At 44.1% G+C, this 17,315-nt stretch overlaps 1 long non-coding RNA gene across 1 annotated transcript; it reads left to right on the top strand.

Annotated features, from left to right (window-relative positions):
- Positions 1–2,297: 2,297 nt before the first annotated feature.
- On the top strand, positions 2,298–6,472 carry LOC125539051 (uncharacterized). The gene is made up of 4 exons (XR_007296650.2): positions 2,298–2,764; positions 3,429–3,949; positions 4,688–5,084; positions 5,809–6,472. It is a non-coding gene; the product is annotated as an uncharacterized LOC125539051 (long non-coding RNA).
- Positions 6,473–17,315: the final 10,843 nt, after the last annotated feature.

Here is a 17,315-nt window from a genome sequence, read left to right as displayed (position 1 = left end):
GTTGAAGAGGCTCAGCATAGCTCCTACTTCTCTTGCAAGGCTCCTTCATAACATCTTGTACTTGGAAATCCTCAATCTTATCTTCATTGCACCCCCTCTGCAAGGTGACACAAACTAGTTACTCGTCTCCTTGGAAGATAAATATGCATACTTTCCAGTCTGTGAACACAAAAGGATGAGATTATAACAAAACAACACCACATAATGAAACATGCCGCATCTCTTGCACTTGCACACAACAATGAAATGAGCATTTACTATGTCTGCACTATGTAAAAACTAGGCATACCTTCGAACTGGATCTCCAGGTACTCTTGGAGAGCCTACTTTAGTGTACAGCCAAACCTTTATGTCACCTATGAGTTAGAAAAGGCCCCACTATAGCAGCCCTTAGTGTTTAAATCATTGACAAGCTCTGTTAGAGTGTTAGGTCAAGAACAACAAGTTATCAAAGCAAACAGTCCTAGTATGGCTGGCTGATGCAAACAAGCAATTGAACAGATGTGTGAGCAAATCTTACATATCAAGAAAAGAAGCAAAGAAGGAGGCTTAAAGACCATCACTTGACTGACCGGATTTAAGGGGCATTTAAACATCATGTGCAACGTATGAACTAACATAAACATTGCATATTCCAGATTCTACAATGGAATGCACATGTATTAGGTTATGCCATGTATGATGATGCCTAAATGTACACTATAGCAGGCAAGAGTGATTCATCATTGCACGCCCAATTGAATTGCAGGTTAAGGGCCAGTTCTATTCTGCCTTTTCAGGGCTTATTGTCAAAATAAGCCATAAAAGATGTAAAGAAGTTATTTTTGAGTTATGGGCTTGGGCTTAACTAATTTCGCTTGGGAGGGGGGGTGTTTCGGGTAGAACCTCACTAAAATTGAAGGGAAGGGGAATAGTGAAATGACTTTGTTGTCTGCCTATATTACACTCAAAATGTAACTGCTGACGCCCGCGTCACACCTCACTCTCAAGTAAAAACAAACACGCAAGCATTCATTGCCCTGCCCGCTTGCATCTCCTCTCCCCTTTGCCTCTACCTCGATCCCCTGCCTGCAGCACTAAGGTTCCTCCAGCGAGCCGTCGCCACTGGTCCCATCTTGCCTGGTCCTCGACGATGCTTTGTCCAGCTAGGCTACATGGCCGACGGGTAGGGGCAAATCTCCCTGGCTGCTCCTCCCTCTGGCCCCGCCCCTCATTCTCATGGTCTCCAACAGCTGCTCCACTGTGGTTCGTCCAACGCACTACTCCAGCAGGCGCTGCACAACTACGGCTGATGCCACACTGCGGCAGAAGGTACCTTATTCCCCCTCCCCACCTCCTAGGCCGTGGCCTTGAGGTGCTGTTGAAGGATGATCTCATCCAACAAGGTGAGGATCTCGTCTGATTTTTTGCCAAATTTTCATTCTGATCCACTATACAATGAATTGCTATGAGTTGCTTCTGCTGCTGCCATATGATGCATTGCCATGAGATGCTCCTGCTGCTGCTATATGATGAACTAGCGGGTGCACCCGCGCAATTGCGCGGCTAGATTTATTGTTAGTATGTTTTGCCATTCTAAATATAGGTGATACTTAAATATGTTATATTGTATTGAAGTAAAAAATAAAGCATGTTTTACTATACATTAAAGAAAATTAGTTCATTTATGAATATATTTTAGAATTTCAAGGGTAAACCTCTTGAATGTCTCAACGGATTACTGCGCATTAGAGCCACATGTTTCCTTCTAATGTGAATAATGCTCTATATAGCTCAATCATGGGACCTTAATTATGTTATATTTTACATTATTGGTAAATGAGCTTCGTTATGTTATTCTGTTACAATTATTTGGACTTGCATTTCTGCCTTTTAACATTGTATGCAATTTAATTTTTTTGTCAATTGAAAACTACTTTATGCTATTTTTGTAGCTTCGTCACATGTTCCTTCGTGTTCCAATTATCTTCATGTGTTATTTTAGTTTAAATCTATTTGCAAAAAAAGTTTAAATCGACCAATTTTATTTCTTGTTGCACGCTGACTGGTTAGGTAAGCAATGAGCAAATCTTCTTGAAATAAACAAACCATGCGTCAACGTGTGTTGGTCCCAATCCATTCTGGCATGGTCCTAATCCATGGTGGTGGTGGCAATACCAAAGTCTGTCTTTATATTTCTATAGTACTACCAAAGTCTGTAGCAAGTAGACCCACCGGTGTAAGAAATGTACCTAATTCTAGAAAAAAAGTAATAATATTAAAAATATATTCATTACCCCTTAGAATTCACAACAGGGTAAACTTATCCTAGAGTGTGTACATCTCTTCTCCCATTTCTCTTGTCCACCGCGGAGGAGGAAACAGATCGAGCCTGCCCTCGCGTGACCGGAGTGGCCATGCCTAATCGAGTCGGTAGCCCGTGCATGGCCAATGATAGGAAGGGGATCCTCCAGGTCTGACTCCAACCACGGTTGTATCGCCGCCCACCAGCCAGGGCGCATCTCACCGTCGCCGAGCTGGAAAGGCGGAGGGTGGTCGCCGGCGAGGCCACTGGTGCCGGTACAGATAGGTGATTTTCTTCCTATTTTAATTCCTTGGGGTGGTGGATTTGATCCTTGGGAGACGCATGTGGCTGGATGAGTGCGTGGATCAAACTTTCACTGCTTGAGGCTCGTTGCAGTGGCCGAGGTTCTGGATGTTGGTTTCTGCTGGCCGCTGCTTAGTTGCTACCCTCATTCTTTGTGTTGTCAGACTCCTACCATTAGTAAGTACTCAAAATTCCCATCTTGAATTCAGAATTATTTTTTTAAAATTTTACTGCTAAGCGATACTCACATTACAACTTTCCGTGTGGAAAAGGGCATTTGTACTTAGAGAACAGACTAAAGCGAACATATGGATCCGCCTAATTAGGTTGATCTCAACCTAGCAAGGGATTTTTGCATCTAATTTTTCTTTGACCAAAAAAAGAGGTTTACATTCACATTTGCTGAGCTAGGTAGCAAAAGAATCAGCCTGAAGTGAGACGTGCATAACGCCGGCGACGCTATATTGGTGAACTTACAAATGCAAGGCATCTGAAGTAGCTACACCCATGTTCTCTTATCTTGCTTCTGGAATCTTATTGACTAATGCTAGTGTTTAAAAGTTCTGATTCAATGTTCGTGCCACTTCTACAAATTTTGTAGGGCAGTACACCAATCGTTTTGTATGCTTTTTTCTTCTTAATTAGAACAACCTTTTGCACCCCACAGGAACCAATCTTGTTGTCTAATGGTAGATTATGCTTATAGTTCATCCGTAGCACTACGAAGTGTTTGTTTCTTTTATTTGTTGTTACCCCGGCCTAGCAAGAAGGCCTTCATTTATTAATGGTAATTTGGTTCATATGTCACATACAATTGGTTGAATTTCTACATGTGTTGTAGGTGGTGCCTATGACATTGAAGATTTGTTTGTTTTTGTTAAAGTATCATTCAAGTACAACATCTGAAGCCTATCATCATGCACAACTTACTGCATAGTTTCATGTGACGAAGATGAATCAAAACATAAGACTTGTTCCACATATTTGATCTATAATCGCTGGGTTTCCTGAGATCAATTAGTGGTGAGGGATTTCACGGAGCATGGACCACCAGTTGGTGAATTTCTGGGACGAAATCACTTTACTGGGTCCAAGCTTGTTGGTGGAAGGGCATCAATTCCAGGGCAGCATATGTCACAAAGTAGTGGTTGGCCAAGGTAGGCTAATGGAGAACAGTTGCATTTGAAGCACATGGCAGAGGGTGGAACCGCGGCTATGGTCCATGAGAGGTATGGGGTAACGGCGGCATATTCGTATAAGGAGATCACGGGGCAAATAATGTAGCAGCAAGATGAGCAGCGCATGAGGGCGGCCACTGTTGTTACCCTCCTCATTGTTGTTGCTGCCGGAATCCTATCAAATGTAAGTGCTGATGATAAGCATCGTTTCTAGTGCGGATTAAGTCTTATAGTTCCTTCAAATCACCGTGAAGTGTTCAATTTTTTACCATGTTCGAGCAAGATGGAATTAATTTGTTAATTGTAATATGGTATATATGTGTTAGTCGGCATACAATGGTTGAAATTTTACATGTGTATTCGGTGTCGTATGGTACCGAAGATCTAGTCATGGTTTTGTTAAATTGAAATTGTTGTATGAGATATAGAGGTTTTATTTATTACCCACAACAATAAACTGACGAAAGTGCATGTCTTCCAGAAAATTGTACTATCAGCTTCTTTTTCATTGTTTAATATGCGCACCCTTACAATCTACTAATAAGTATCCTTCCTATCCTGGTCGTTGTCAAGTACTCTTACAATATATTTGTAAATACATATAGTCTGCCTTACTATTTAATGATAACCAAATTTGGAGATTAATTCACCTATGAATTGTGCATAATCAATGACACATTTTTGCTATGATGAATATGTAAATAAATTTAGTACAATTCCATAAGTACACAGTCAGGCATTTTTGTTGTAAAGATAATGTAAATAATTTTTATGGCTTTGCAAATAAGATTGACCTTGGTGTATAAATACAATCAGAGTAGAGGTAGCTATGCAATGGTCATGTGTCACATCATTAGTCTAAGGCTCTAACCACATTCCTGGAGAATCTAACATCTCAACTACGCATATCTGTTTGTTTCAGAAGCCACGAAATTGAGGTATGTAGAAGATGAACAAACCTGAGAACTGATGATCCAATGAAGAGTCGAAGCTTAAGAATCACATAGCCGTCAGCTATGGTGGCTTGTGGGCGGATGTGTCTCAGACCTAAGTTGTTGCCGCTGGACCGTGGTTACATTCATCCTAGCTTGGAGGAAACGGTGCGGGAAGATATGCATGTGCAGGGCGAAGAAGTGGACGAAGGCCGAAGAAGCAATCTCTGCCTCCCTATCGCTGCGTCCTGCTTCTCAATATGTCACCTTAGTCATGGCCACCTTATCCCTCATGCTACTGATTTGAACCTGCCCTACTCTTCTTCTCCTGGGCTGCTCGAGTGCTTCAGCGGGTGCCTTGCCGACGACAGGGAAGGAAGGACCAGAGTAAGTATAATATGGAAGTTCTTGTTCAAATTAGTAGAATATGCTTACCAGGTGTTAGAATTTATAGATATATACCACAATTGTCACTACAGATTAAATATAATATGAAAGTTCTTGTCAGTTTATTTTGTAGTTAGTTTGCAACAATCACAACATGATCATCTGCATATTTTGTTGCAACAAATCTATTATAGCTATTGTTGTGAAAGAAAAATCCTTAAAAAATCACCCAATAGCAACCCGAGGAAGTTAAGAGACATAAATAATCCAGATATGGTTCCATTACTCCCTCTGTTCGATAATATATGACGTTTTCTGGTAGTACACAATGCCAAAAACGTCTTATATTATGGGACAGAAGCGAGTTTGTGATTTTTTTGGTTATTCTTGATTCCACATGCTTCATTTGGGTGAATAATCCATTGGCATCCAAATATGGAGATGAATTCACCTATGTAATGTGCATAATCAATGACACATTTTTGCTATGATGAATATGTAAATAAATTTTGTACAATTCCATAAATACACAGTCAGGCATTTTTGTTGTAAAGATAATGTAGATATTTTTTTATGGCTTTGCAAATAAGATTAACCTTGGTGTATAAATCCGATCAGAGTAGAGGTAGCTATGCAATGGTCTTGCGTCACATCATTAGTCTAAGGCTCTAACAACATTCATAGAGAATCTAACATCTCAACTACGCATATCTGTGTGTTCCAGGAGCCACGAAATTGAGGTACGCAGAAGATGAACAAACCTGAGAATTGATGATCCAAAGAAGAGTCGGAGCTCGAGCATCACATAGCCGTAAGCTATGGTGGCTTGTAGGCGGATGTGTCTCAGACCTAAGTTTTTGCCGCTGGACCGTTGTTACATTCATCCTAGCTTGGAGGCAATGGTGTGGGTGGGTATGCATGTGCAAGGCGAAGAAGTGGACGAAGGCCGAAGAAGCAATCTCTGCCTCCCTATCGCTGCGTCGTGCTCCTCAATATGTCACCTTAGTCATGGCCGCCTTATCCCTCATGCTGCTGATTTGAACCTGCCCTATTCTTCTCGTAGGCTGCTCAAGCGCTTCATCGGGTGCCTCGCCAATGACAGGGAAGGAAGGATCATAAGTGATGGCTATAGCGCCAGGAATTTGGAAACCATAGCAATTGATCTTCTTTATAAAACGTGTGTGGCAAGGGACGTGTAACCTGCTTCAGGAAAGAAGAGATGGATCATGTGAGAAAAGAGACCAGCTTTGATCCTTTATTGGACAGACAATTGTTTTTTTGCCAATTGCCTAGTCCATATTGTCCATGTATTAAAAGCATGCAAACGTGTGGCTCCTGGAGTTTGTATTACTCTTGGATTTGGATATGTGTAAGCGCTTTGTTTTTTATTTTCCCTTTTTTGCTTTCCAATTCAGACATGCATCAGTTCGTACGTGATTGTTTTGGACTCAAACAATACGTGTCCATGTTTTTATTAAACAATATGTTTCCATGTAGTTCTTCCTGTGCGCCCTAGTGTTATGGTTCTATATGCATCTAACGTGGCAACATAAAGGTTCAATACTGCTGGTACATATATTTTTACATGTTACATAGAAACTTTAAATCTCGGTCATTGTTATTCTAATCAAAATGCGTAAAAACGATTAGCATATGTGGACAAACGTGATGTCTTGTTTTACTCTTGTTTTAATTATATAATAGATGGCTATGAGCTGCTGCTGCTATATGATGAATTAATATAAGCTGCTGCTGCTGCTATATGATGAATTGCTATGAGCTGCTGTTGCTGCTATATGATGAGTTGCTATAAACTGCTCCTCCTGCTGCTGTATGATGAATTGCTATGAGCTGCTCCTGCTGATGCTATATGATGAATTGCTATGAGCTGCTCCTGCTGCTGCTATATGATGAATTGCTATGAGTTGCTCCTGCTGCTGCTATATGATGAATTGCTATGAGCTGCTCCTGCTGCTACTATATGATGAATTACTATGAGCTTTTCATGCTGCTGCTATATGATGAATTGCTATGAGCTGTTGCTGGTATATGATGAATTGCACACTGCTGCTGTTGCTGTATGATGAGTTGCTATGAGCTGCTGCTGCTATATGATGCTTTTAGGTGCTGCTGCTATATGATAATAACCAACCACTTGGACCATCGAATTTCAATAAATAATAATTCTTCATTTAAATGTGTGTCATACATTTTTCGTTTAAATTAGGCAATGGGATCTCTATGGAAAACATTGACCAAAGTAGATTCTGCCAAGTAGATGGTATCTTTGTATTTGCATTTTGAGCAAATAGTGATGGTCTGTTTTCCTATCATATTAATTACTGCACTGGGTTCAATTTGTGATGTTTGCAAGTCAAATTAATTTTCATATGAGCAACAAAATGAAAAAATATAATGCAATCTAGACTTTTCACTTATCATACCAAAGATAAGATGAAAATGCAATGAAAAGAACTGGTTGGCTTATTACATGGAGCTTATATTCACAGGTGCTTATTTTCATAGGATAACTCGTAATAACTGTCCCTAAGAAACTTGGCCAATAGAACTGACATACAAATAACATGTCACGATGATTGCAATGGAGGAGTGGTGTACCATAGCACACCGTATAGGCTCACCGCTGGCTCTCCTTTTTTGCGATGTTCTATGAAATTGCCACATACATCTTCTACTTTTTCATTGTGTAACCCAATCTGCAAGTTGGCACAGCTAATTTCAGACATCTCTACATGATAATATATTGCATATCCCTTGCGCATATTTAAACCACCAATTAATGATTGTGTGCATTGCATAAACTAGCCATGACTCTATGTGCTGGACTAGCAGGCACTCTAAGGGAGCCTAATATAGTGTACTGGAATTCCTACATGCCACCTACGATTTTGTGTAATGTACTACCTCTGTTCCTAAATATATGTCTATGTAGAGATTCTAGTATGGACCACATACATATGTGTATAGATGCATTTTCGAGTGTAGATTCACTCATTTTGCTCCGTATGTAGCCTATAGTGGAATTTCTAGAAAGACTTATATTTAGGAACGGAGGTACGAGGTAGTATCATGTATGACATCTACATATCTAATTTAGCAGCCAGTAGTAGAAATCATTGTCTGCACAAAGGGATTACTGGTCGAAAATCATAGAAAAGCATGCTGGCAGGCACAGAACAATACAAGAGAGAGAGACACTTACAAGATCATAGTAATGCCTCGGTCCAGGATCTTGGTTGGCCAAGCTGTTAGATCCAGAAGAAACATCGTCCTTGTAGTTTTTGCCAGCTGCATAACAGGTAACAACGACCTGTTAGTATATTTGAAGTACATCGGGCAGGTGATGCTGGACGGGTTTAAAGGTGACAAGTACCTAGGCCGTGGCGGGTGCTTGGCATCTTGCCATACGGTGGGAATCAGGTTAGAAACGTCAAGGGTGATGACGATGCGCTGGCTGTCGGGGTCCGGCAAGGAGATCTAGAACCGTCGACTAGGGTGTTTGTGGAGCGGCTCCGGTAGGGTGGACTATGGTGTGGGCGAAGCGGATCTGTGGCCGTGGACGAGGGCATAGGTGAAGCTGCTCCGGTGGTTGGGTTAAGGATGGTGTCGATGATGCGGATCCGCGGCCGTGGACGGGGTGTCAGAAGCTGCTCCGGTAGGTTGGATGAGGGTGCGAGGAAGCGGATCTGAGGCCGTGGACTTGTGAGTTGGCAAAGCGGCCCCGGTAGGGTTGAAAATGGTATAGGCGAAGCTACTCCGGTGGGGTTGATGATGTTGTCGGAGAAGCGGCTCCGGTAGGGTTGAGGAAGGTGTTGGCGAAGAGGATCAGAGGCCGTCGACGGGGACGTCGGTGGGGCGGCTCGGGGGGGGGGGGGGGGTGGACGAAGCGTCTCCGGTGGGGAGTACGAATGAGCCGTTGCAGATGCGCTACGGTTGACGAGAGTACCGGCCTAAGAAGATCCAATGTCGTGGACAAGGCTGGCACTGAATGGGCTGTGGTACAGTGGTGGATGAGCAGTCTACTTGTTTCCAGGGGAGGTGGGAGGGGTAGATGCGGCCGCAGAAGCAGATCCGGCGAGGTGGACGCCGCTGGCAGTGAATGGGCTCTGGTACGCCGGTGGATGAGCAGTCTAGGGTTTCGAGAGGGGAGGGGAGAAAGGCCAATGAAGTACAGACGGCGTGATGTGAGATGCTCTGGTGCTATGGAGTTAGTCGTTTTTGCGGGAGGGGGAGAGGAAATGGGGGTGCCGTGTAGTGGGGGGAACCGGAAGTTACCAAAGCAGCCCGACCTATTATGTAGATGAGGGCGGTATTGTAACTGTTGGTCTCCGTGCATCAAGGACAAAAGGGGAATTTCACATGCTAAAGACTAAGGTGGCAGAAATTTTAGAAGGAGGCGGGAGATTTTGCCGCCCGCGGGATCGTTCGTATCCAGTTTCAACTAATTTTGGACCGTGGTAGCGGGAAGGTCATGCGAGACTGTGTACACGGGGCACATGTCAGCAGTTAATAACTGGTGTGTCCACCCCAGAAAAAAGACAATAACTCGGGATGATGCACCGATAACTTGGACGTTGACACGGGCGCGGCCAATCGTACGGGTGTAGTGGCGCGTTCACAAAAAAGGGATCAAACGCTCAGCCTATGTATTTCTCGTGTAAATAGATAATTTAGTGCAATTGGTTATTTACTTTAAACATAATGCATTGACGTGTTAGTGTAGAGGCGCACAAAAAGAAATGGATATCGTAGTCCGCTACTTAGAAGTGTTACCTCATATGATTACATAGCCTCCATTTCATAAATTGTGCACCCGTTAAATTCATATATGAATATTACATATATTACTTCATAATAGAACCTTAAATCATCCAAGACTAATGATTTTGAATGTAAGAGTAACAATGGTGCATGTACATGATAGCTACATTGGTTGTTTGAAGAAAAAACACTGTAACTTTGGCATGCATAACTGAAAAGGTTTATTTAAATAGAAAAAATGTGATATGTGAGTGTCCAATCTTTATAGCGTTGAATCGATATTGTACCTTTGGCCACGATACGAAGTAGATATTGATTTATGTTCAAGCGATGCACATCCACGATCGCTAGATAGTGATACATGAATGAATTGTGCAATCTCTCTCACACGCATACATATCTCATTTCCCTGTGGTCATCAGAATCACACACGCACACTTTGTGTATTCCTCTCCCTCCGTCAAGGTTAGAATTCGTCTTTCTGCCCCGTCCTACAAGTCTCTCACACAGAAACACACACGTTCTCTCTGTCAAACACGCCCACCCCTTTAATTCCGCCCACCCACAGCCACTAATGTCTCAAAGTATAATAATGTCTCTCACACATATGCCTAAGGTTAACTCGAGTTCCGGAACCATATGAATACATACAATGGGATTCCAACAGAGCAAATTTTGTTTTGATATTTTGCTCTCTCTCTCCCACACATTGTTTCTCGCTTCATTTTTCCCGGCACTTGCATGCACACAATTTTGTTTATCTTCGTGATGCTTTAAGTATGCCTCGCACAAATCTTATCTGCATATCCCTTAATATAGCTAGATATGTGTCACACAAACTCCTTCTCCCTACTAGCAAGATGCCCATGTGTTGCACCGAACATCAAGATGCATTTGTATGAGTAGTTTATCTTGTGGGAGAAAAGCATGAACGAGGGAATGCCTTATTTGCAAATGCGGAGAGGGGTGTGGGTATCTTTTTGCAAAATTGCCACAGTTTCCTTCCTATCTGTCTGGTATAAATCGGATGGCCTATATTGCAGGATGGCAGGAACACCATCATCACCAACTCTTTTTTTATAAGAGTAGGGATATGTAAGTGTCACTGCCCCCCGCCCCCCGGCACACACACCCACACCCACACAACCACACACACACACTTCCCAACACCGAAGGAGTAGGGTGACACCTCGATTTTGATACTAATCTATCGACTGGCTTCTCTCTCAAACACACACACACATGCACACACACTACCCGACACCGAAGGAGTAGGGCGGCACCTCGATCTTGATAGTAATCTATCTACTCCTCTTTCAATTACACACACACATACACACACACTCGCTAGTTGTGCCTCTGTGCCTACCGCGCACACTCTCGATACGTCTTTCTCTCCCTCCCCTCCCCCACCCCAACAATGACAGCAGAAGGGTGACAACTCAATCTGATCATAATCTGTCAATTGGTTTACCTATCGAACATTGTGTCTCTGTGCCTCGCTCAGTAGCCCCCTCGATATGTAGACTTCTCGCGCGTGCACAGCTGTAGTGACGATGACGCTGAACCCAGTGTGCCTCATTTTTACCGGCCTCATGTGATAGTTTTCACCCTGTTTTCTGTTAATTAGCAAGGAAACCTTTTCTTTGTTACTACTAGTGAATCCGAAATCATTTGGGGCAGACATAAAATATATCACTTCAACCCAATTATCGCAGTAACTATTTTAAAAGAAACTAGCTAGATGCCCGTGTGTTGCACGGAACATCAAGATGCATTTGCATGAGTAGTTTATCTTGTGAGAGAAAAGGATGAACGAGGGAAGGACATATTTGCAAACGTGGAGAGGGTGTGGGTATATTTTTGCAAAATTGTCATAGTTTTCTTCCTATCCGTTACATATAAATCCGACGGCCTATATTGCAGAATGGCACGCACACCATCATCACCAACTCTGTTTTCTACTCCCTCCGTTCTTAAATATTTGTCTTTTTTAGAGATTTCAACAAGTGACTACATGTGGAGCAAAATGAGTGAATCTACACTCTAAAATATGTCCACATACACATCCGTATGTGGTAGTCCATTTGAAATCTGAAAAAGACAAATATTTAGGAACGGATGGAGTATAAGAGTAGACATGGAGATATATCAGCAGCATGGTCTACAAAAAAAATGTGCTGGACTGGTTAGCACCGGATGCTCCCAACAGGATGACATGAGTTCGAATTCAGTCTTTAACTTTAGATTTTTATATTATATATTACTTATTTAATATATACTTGTTTCGCTACTGTACTGACAGTGAAACCCACAGAGTACTTAGAATACAAGATTAAGGACGGACTTGTTTCTTTTTAACTTTCTGTACAAAGCTGTAGCCTACTGACAGTGGAACCCACAGAGTACTTAGAATACAAGATTAAGGATGGACTTGTTTCTTTTTAACTTTCTGTACGAAGCTGTAGCCACCCTGCAAGTCATGTGTACATTGTACATGCAATTGACTTTTTATAGAGGGACAATCATACACGCAATTAACTAAAATGGATTGGATGTCACTCTATTATTTCCAGCATAAGAGCATCTCCAATGGCAGCCGGCAATTTTCCTCCCGTTTCCTTCCGCGGAGGACGACATCAAACGCCAGCGGCATACATTTTCACAACTCTAACCAATCAGATGAAATTCATGCAAACACGGACTGATTTCATATAAGCATGAAGGATTTCGTATAAAAAAGCTGGATCTTCATATAAACATGATGGATTTCATTACATTTACATGAACTAAGCGGTGCCAATCGGGCTATCTTGGTATAATTAATACTCCCTCCGACCGGAAATACTTGTCCTAGAAATGGATGTATCTAGACTTATTTTAGTTATAGATACATACAATTTATCCATTCTTAGAACAAAAATTTCCCGCCAGCTGGAGAGGGAGTACATAATCTAAATGGCCGCCTGCGGATCCCTTTGTCTTCCTCATGTCCGGCAGACACTTTGCGGGGTCGACGAAGGTCCTCAGAAGAGACGAAGAAGCAAAGAAACCACCTGAATGCATAGCTGTCGCCTCGGCGGTGACCTTCATGGGACCCAAGTGGCAGCGGCCTCCCGTGTTCTACTTCTCCTCGATGATGGCGGAGGACACGGAGAAGATGGTCACCGACTCGTCGCTGTCCATGCACCCGACTTCTGTCTCTGCCTGCATGGCGCTGCCGCAGGCACGGGAGGCGCGCCCACAGACACGGGAGGCGCGGTACGACGCGGCAGAGACGACGCCCGTACCGGTGTGCTTGCCGTCATGCCGGCGTGGAGCAACTCGCCACTCCTCATCGAGCTGAACTGGAGCGTCGAGTTGCTGAACCACGCGCCTGCTTGGGGCGGCAACTGGCTCCATCGGGCCAAGCAAGGTTGGTGAAGCACCGAGCGGCCTCGCCCGTATCCAGAGGGCTCGGCGGGCCACCCAGCCGAGTAATATGCTGGAGAACGGCTCCTTGGAAGCCATCAGAAGAGTGGAGAAAATGGTGAAGGCGGAGATGGAGGAGCGGCAGAGGGGTGCGATTCTTGCCCGCTGTCTGTCTGGCCTCGTGTAAATAGAGGGCGGACGGTAGGAGCTTGGCCGGCGTCTGACCTTGTTTAAACTGAGGGCGAACGGGAGGAGCTCGGCCGGTGTTGCGTTTAATTCCGGCAAGCTCATGAACGGCCATGTGGCCAGAGTAGGTTTCTCGGTTTGCATGCGGGTTTAACAGAGGGGTTTGATGGAGGCGAGGAGGCGTGTTCAGCCGGGCGTGCAGCGGGCGGTGCAGTACTATTCGATTTGACAGCGGGCGGCGTAGTTCCTGATACGGCTTTAATGCAGACGGGTGAGGGAGTAGCAGTTCCTGAAATGTTGAACGGCCAATGCATCCTCCTTCAGTTAATGCATGAGGGAAGTAATGGGAGGAGGACCGGGAAAAGAGGCTACATGATGTGAATGCAACGCAGTTTGCCCTCATATAAAGGCGTCCCTCCATTCCAATGCATCTCCACATCGTACGCACCTAAGCATTTTCCTAAGCACCTACACTAAGCGCAAAATAGCTCACTCCAGACCCATGGAGGCGATGCGCGCGAGCGGCCAGCGGCTGTGCCAGATGGTCCACGACGTCGGCCTGTGGCATGGCGCCGAGGATCGTCTCCAGACGGTGTTGGAGACCGGCTGGTGATGGTCGCCGTCGACGCCAACTACGACTCTCAGTTGGACCAGATGATCGTTGCCACCACCAACAAGTTCACCGTACTCAAGAAGCTCGCGGACGACATCGCCGTACTCCTCCAGCCCGCGCGCCCGGGCTCCTCATTGCCTGCCACCCTAATCGGCCTCCATGGCCGGAACCTCTTTCAAGCACTGGTGGCCCTGCGACTGCCCACCGACGCCACAAAGAATGTCCACCTGGAGGTCGTGTTCGCTGCGAGGAGCCTCACCCTGCAAGAATTCGTCGACCTACACATCCACGTGTACGTGCAAATCGTGTACATAGGTATCCACAAGGCCAGTGAGGACGCTACGACGTTGGCTTTCCTCAACCGACTGGAAGCCTTGGATGCCTTTGCTGAGAAGCACCTCGACCTCGCCACAAAAGCCGCCACTCATTAGCCGCCGGTCGGTGGCCCGACACACTAAGTTGAGGAGGAGGAGGTCGTACATTGATGGATGCATCTTTCTTCTTGCCTTATGTAACCACCACTGCGATCGCATCATCATCGTGGCCTTAATTCTTATTGTGGTGTTGCATTCTCGTTCCAGTCAATACCGACATGTGCGATCCCTTTGCTTAATTATATGCATCACTGTAACTAGTACTCCATCCGTCAATTTATAAGTTGTGCTTTCATTTTCCATCAACTTCGTGCAACGCGCAAGCATCTTGCTAGAAACACTAGAACATGTCGGACCGCGTGTGACCAAACCGACGATGCGCCAACCTAGCTACTACGTACCCTGCTTATCTGGCGGAAATAGCCCCGCCCTAGCATTTCCAATCGTTATTTCTATCTATCGATCGTGCCAAGGAGCAGGACCAAAATGTTACAATTTATACATGTTTCTCTACTCCTACTCCTATAAAAGACTCAGTTGGTGATCGTGGTGTGTCTGCCATCCGTTGTTTCTGACCATTAGATCTGCATCTAACGGCTGTGAGGTAAGTTGTGGCATTTTTGCAACAATAGCCCACTTCTCTGCTCTAATTTGCAGAAAACCCCTTATTATCTTGAAATCAACCACATCCCTCCCCCACCTCATCAAAACAACCTGAGAAATATATACTCCTATAAAATACTCAGTTGGTGATGGTGGTGTGTCTGCCATCCGTCGTTTCTGACCATTAGATCTGCATCTAACGGTTGTGAGGTAAGTTGTGGCATTTTTGCAACAATAGCCCAGTTCTTTGCTCCAATTTGCAGAAAACCCCTTATTAACTTGAAAGCAACCACATCCCTCCCTCACCTCATCAAAACAGCCTGAGAAATATATTTTGAGTGAAAAGTACTCCCTCCATTCCTAAATATTTGTCTTTCTAGAGATTTCAATAAGTGACTACACACGGAGCAAAATGAGTGAATCTACACTTCAAAATATGTCTATATAATCCGTATGTGATAGTCCATTTGAAATCTCTAAAAAGTCAAATATTTAGGAATGGAGGGAGTAATATATTAGGAATATATCAAAACAAGAGTGATTTCTTTCAAGTTTGTGAACAAGTACTACTATTCTACTACTTTGGATCCGTCACAACGCACGGACACATTTCTAGTAAAAGGAAAAGGCCCGCCGCGTTCGCGTCACACTCCCCCCACACGCGCCCAGGAATCGGGAGTACTCCACGGCCCGTACGACACGACACATAGCTTAGGGAAGGCGTGTTGCCTAGCATTTTCACTTTCATGCGGGACCACCGTTGAGCAAACCGACTATTGGCAAACCACACCCCTCCCGCCGTCGGGTTGGAAAACAGAAACGAGGGGAAGATCTAGCTGTAGCACGGAAGCCAAGAAATTTGGTGTTAGATGGGGCTCGTTGATAGAGTAGGAGCATTCTATACTACTCTGCTCCTACTAGTACCAAGTTTGTACTATACAACTAGTACTACCACTATACAACTAGTAGTTACGTGCATGACACAACATCGTAGGAACAAAAAACGGGAAGATCTTGTTTTGGGTGATTTATCTTTTTTCTATGAACATAGTATGAATAATATGATGTGGGGGGCACCCATGAAGCTTATGTGGCTTGGTTGCATGGCTACGAAAGGTTAGAGAAAAATAAATAGATAATGTGTTTAGAGTGCACTCCACTAAACAGATATACTTTGGATCCATTGCAACGGGCCGGCACATCTATATCTATACCCCCTATATAGTGTGTGAATAACTTTGAAAGTTGGTCGTTGGATGAAGCCAATCCGATGGTACAAAGATGGCAAATCCGAGCACTACTGGTCGTTGGATATCATCTACATTCCACTAGATTCTGCCACATGTAGAATCTAGAAGACTCCATGGTTGAACTTCATTCATGTCTAACTTTGCCACAACTAAGCTTAGGCAAAGTGTGTCTGAAACAAAAAATGTGGCTAACAAAATGGCCACCACAAGTGTGGCAAGATTTGGCAAGAAGTTGAGTCTATGACATGTGGACCATGTAGCTAGAAAAGTGTGGCAAGCCACAAGTGTAGCAATGAACCAAACACATGCCTGGTGTGTTTGGTAGGGTGTATGAAGGGTGCATGATCCCAAGAGTTCCCTTCTCGACCCATTTTTGGGTGTTTGGTAGAGTGTATGGAGGGTGCATGAGTCCGCACTAGATTAACACAAATACACTAGAAGCATGCATGAAGAGAGCATACATGAAGAGGGGTGTTGATTTGAGCATGCATGAAGAGGGAACAACTATGCTGAGACGAGAACACAACCAAACACACTTGTGGCACGCCTAAGCTTAGGCGTGGCAACCTTAGGATGCAAACCAAACTATAACTTTGAAAGTTGGTCATTGGATGAAGCCAATCCGACGGTACAAAGATGGCAAATCCGAGCACTACTGGCCGTTGGATATCATCTACATTCCACCAGATTCTGCCACATGTAGAATCTAGAAGAATCCATGGTTTAACTTCATTCATGACTAACTTTGCCACAACTAAGCTTAGGCAAAGTGTGTCTGCCACAAAAAATGTGGCTAACAAAATGGCCACCACAAGTGTGGCAAGATTTGTCAAGAAGTTGAGTCTATGACATGTCGACCATGTAGCTAGAAAAGTGTGGCAAGCCACAAGTGTAGCAAGGAACCAAACACATGCCGACACGCCTAAGCTTAGGCGTGGCAACCTTAGGCTGCAAACCAAACCGTAACTTTGAAAGTTGGTCGTTGGATGAAGCCAATCCGACAGCACAAACA

Source organism: Triticum urartu, chromosome 2A (assembly GCF_056163025.1).
Source record: "Triticum urartu cultivar PI428250 chromosome 2A, HENAU_Tu73, whole genome shotgun sequence".
In the NCBI taxonomy this organism is placed as follows: domain Eukaryota; kingdom Viridiplantae; phylum Streptophyta; class Magnoliopsida; order Poales; family Poaceae; genus Triticum; species Triticum urartu.
The sequence above is the reverse complement of the archived record's forward strand: the minus strand, read 5'-3'. Positions and strand labels throughout refer to the sequence as shown.